The sequence below is a fragment of the Octopus bimaculoides genome, chromosome 10 (assembly GCF_001194135.2).
Source record: "Octopus bimaculoides isolate UCB-OBI-ISO-001 chromosome 10, ASM119413v2, whole genome shotgun sequence".
In the NCBI taxonomy this organism is placed as follows: domain Eukaryota; kingdom Metazoa; phylum Mollusca; class Cephalopoda; order Octopoda; family Octopodidae; genus Octopus; species Octopus bimaculoides.
The window spans coordinates 43,260,630-43,265,211 of NC_068990.1; positions in this window are offsets into that span (position 1 = coordinate 43,260,630).

A 4,582-nucleotide genomic window follows, 5' to 3' on the forward strand; every position below is an offset into this window, starting at 1 on the left:
TATATATATACACACACACACATGCACACACACATATATGAATATGTGTGTGTATTTGTGTATATGTGTGTGTGTGTATATATGCATGTATATATGTATGTGTGTATATATGCATGTATATATATTAGCATTTTGACTTCATTGCTTCAGAAAATAAAGGGTGGAGTGAAAACACCCATGCTAATGAGATTTTTTTTTTTTTCTCAGAGAAATGTTTCATTAAGATTTATCTCAAGCATGTTCTCCATACATATTATGATATCATCACTGTATCTGTCATTGCACATTTGTCATTTTCTTATTTGCATTCAACCACCATCACCATCGCCCTACTTCATATATACATATTTTATTGAAATTGTGTTCATTTCTGTCTCTGTTGACAATTTTAACCTAATAAATATTCTTCTAGATATTTCTCTCATCTTTGAATTTATTCCCAATACAAAACAGATATGAAACAAAGCAATTTTTTTTTAAAGCCTCTTACCATTGGAACAGAGGTTTTTAATAGAACGCATCAGAATTCTATTTGAGTCACATGCAGTGTTAACTTTGCTCATTATCAGGATAATGACCAAAATGATGAAACACCAGACTGAATGTCCTACAGTATTATGTTCTCTGTACCTGCATTGAGATTCTGAATTTAGTCAGGATCAGCTCTGTTGTCTGTTTCTTTGTGTTCATTCATCAGATGCCAACCTCCTAGAGATCCCTCCCTACTTCTGATTCAAAAATATCCATATTTAAATTAAAACCTTTCACAATTTTATGTAAACAGCCACTTGTCGTTTTAAAAGCCATATATAACAATGATTCATCACCCTTGCTGTGTCTAACCAGCCGTCTCCATATCTTATACTAATCACTATGCAGAAGAATCCAATAACAAGAAAAAACAATAACAAAAGAAAAATCAATAACAAAAGAAAAAACAATAACAAAAGCACAGTCCTTCTTCCCCAGAATGTTGACTCTGGAACTTCCAAGCTGCTCCTATCTTTCCTGCACATGTTGACTTGCAATGGTGAAGGCACATTGCTAAGTGGTTAGGGTATTCGACTCATGATCATAAGACCACAAGTTTGCTACCTGGCAGAGCATTGTGTCCTTCAGCAAGACACTTTATTTCACTCAGTCCACTCAGCTGATAAAAATGAGTAGCACCTGTATTTCAAAGAGCAAGTCTTGTCACATTCTCTAACACCAAGATTAAGGTTACATGTGTTTGTGGAGTGCTCAGCCACATGCGCATTAATTTCACATGCAGGTATATGATGATGATGATGATGATGATAATTTTGTTAAAATACCACAATAAAAAACGTGGAAACCAGACTATATTTTAACTTTATTCAACAGATATATATAAACATATACATACATATATTTATATATATATATGAGATGCTTAGAATATCTGGCAGAGTAGGATATGGCCTAGTCACCTGTATAGTTAATCAGGTTGTCCATGAGGGAGTTATACCCAACGATTGGTGTAGCAAAATAATAGTCAACTGTTACAAAAGCAAAGGTGATGCCTTACACAGAAATAATTACAGAGGCATCAAATTGCTGGACCAAGTGATAAAAGTCACAGAAAGGGTTATAACTCAATTAATTAGGAAGAGAGTTAGTGTAGATGAGATGCAGTTTGGAATTGTGCCAGGTAGGTGCATGATTGATGCTATATTCCTGGTTAGGCAACTGCAGAAGTATTTAGCCAAACCTACACCACTGTACCTGGCTTTTATTGACATAGAGAAAGCATTTGAAAGGGTCCCCCTCTCCCTCATCTGGTGGTCAATGCAGAAGCTAGGGATAGATGAGTGGTTAGTGAGAGCAGTACAATCCATGTACAGGGATGCTACCAGTAAGGTGAAGGCTGGCAACGAGTATAGCAATGGATTCAGTGTACAGGTAGTTCACCAAGGCTCAGTTTTCAGCCCCTTCTTGTTTATCTTAGTCTTCCAGGCTTTAACAGAATTCAAGACCAGCTGTCCCTGGGAGCTCCTCTGCACTGACGACCTTGTTCTTACAGCTGAGTCACTACCTGACCTAGAGAAGAAATTTCAGGTGTGGAAACAAGGCTTGAAATCTAAGGGCCTTAGAGTTAATTTAGTAAAAACCAAAGTCCTACTAAGTAGAAAAACAGACAAATCACAAGTCCCTTCTGAGAAATGGCCCTGCTCAATATCCAAGAAGGGTTTTGGTAGAAACTTCATATGTTGTAGCCAGTGCAGATTCTGGACACATAAGAGGTGTAGTGGCATCACAGGAAGATTAATGGAGAATATAGTATTTGTGTGTGACAAATGTGCAGGTACAATAAGCACTAAAAATGCACAGACAATAGACTCCATCAAATGTTCAGTGGGATCATTAGAAGTAGTAGAAAGCTTCTGTTATCTAGGAAACCCAGTTAGCAGTGGTGGAAAGAGTTCTGATAGTGTAATTGCTAGAACAAAAATGGGCTGGACAAAGTTCAGATTGCTTCTGCTTTTGTTGATACCTACAGGCCTCACTGTCAGAGTGGAAGGCAGATTGTATGATGTCTATGTACAAACAACTACATTACATGGCAGTGAAACATGGGCTTTGACTACAGAGAGCTTGTGAAGGCTTGACAGAAATGAAGCTAGCATGCTGGATGGGTAATGTCAGTGTGCATGCATGACTGAGTGTAAATGATTTAAGAGGAAAACTGGATATAAGAGGCATCAGACATTGTGTGCAAGAGAGACGCCTGCACTGGTTTGGTCATGTGATGTGTACAGATGAGGACAGCTGCATAAAGAAGTTCTGAGTTCTAATTTTGGAGGAAACCTGTGGAAAGGGTAAAACCAGGAAGATGTGGGATAAAGTGGTGAGAAAGGACCTTTGGATGCTGGGCTTCACTGAGGAAATGACAAGAGACCAGGAGATGTGAGAATTTGTTGCACTTGGTGTATCAAGCTAACGAAAATCGCTGTCTTCCAAACATACAGTCTTGTCTTATCAGGTACCAGTGCCACATAGAAAGCACCCATGCTGGTGCTGCATAAACGGGCCCATGTTAGTGATACATAGAAAGCACCCAGCACACTCTGTAAAGTGGCTGGCATTAGGAAGGGCATCCAGCTGTAGAAACAACTGGAGTCTGGACAGCTTCATGTCAAACCATCCAACCCATGCCAGCATGGAAAGTGGATATTAAACAATGATGATGATTTATATATATATATATATATATATATATATATATATAAAAGTATGTATGCATAAATGTATGTATATATGTAGATACACTTGCATAAGCACAAGTTTTCTATGAATAACATTCTCACTACAATTATAGCAGTGACTGCTAAATATAGCTCAGAATACATTCGGGAAGTCATTTATGAATAATGGGTTTTCTTAAAGCGTTTGGGGCAAGAAAGATTCAACAACACGTAGTCATCAAAGATAACAATGAGAATATTTTCCAGTAGTTTCTCCCTATTAAGATCAATTTACTTTACTTTTCTTTGCTTGACTACAAGCAATTTCTGGAAGATAAAGCTACAATTATTTTCTTAGAAATATTTTTCCTTTTTCTTTCTTTATTCCATTTTAATTCTATGGTGAAACTACTAAAGTTAATTTTTCAGTAAAGTTTATTTATATCTTTCATTTATACCCTGCAAATAATGCAAACAAATTGATTATTTGCTAATCAGATTTTCTTTTTTAGCCTTTACAATGAGCTCAATTCTCATTTCTTCTTCATTACAATCTTCATAACAAAAATAACTGTTATGAAAAATTACCTTTAAGCTATTTTCAAAAACTTCGTAAAAAAAAAAAAAGTGTTATTTCAATCAGGTTCATAGCATGGGAGCTAATATTTTAGTTGTTCCTTCGAAAGAGAGAGATGAGGGGGGCAGACAAATAAAGAGCTAAAACAGAAATACTGATCAATTATAAGACACAACTGCTTCCCCCCCTCTCTCTCTCTCTCCCTCTCCCTCTCTCCTCCTTCTCTCTCTGGTAATTTGTGGTTTTATTGTCATTATGAATTCACTCATTTTCAAGGATTTCAGCAAACAAATTTTAAGCATTTGGAGATGATGAAGTTAATAATAATAATAATAATAATAATAATAATAATAATAATAATAATAATAATGATAATGATGATGATGATGATGATGATGATGATGATGATGATGACGACGACGACGATGATGACAATGATTACGATTATGATGATGAGGACACATAAGAGGTGCAGCAACATCAAAGGCAGGTTAACTAGCAAATTAGTTTTTGTTTGTGGCAGATGTTCAGGTGCAATAAAGACTGTAAGCAAACAGGAAACAACTTCTATCTCATTCCAGGGTGAAAAACTAGAGGTAGTCGATAGCTTCCACTATCTGGGCGACCAAGTTAGTAGTGGGGGTGGGTGCGCTGAAAGTGTAGCTGCTAGAATAAGAATAGCCTGGGCAAAGTTTAGAGAGCTCTTACCCCTGCTGGCGACAAAGGGACTCTCACTCAGAGTAAAAGGCAGACTGTATGACGCATGCATACGAACAGCCATGCTACATGGCAGTGAAAC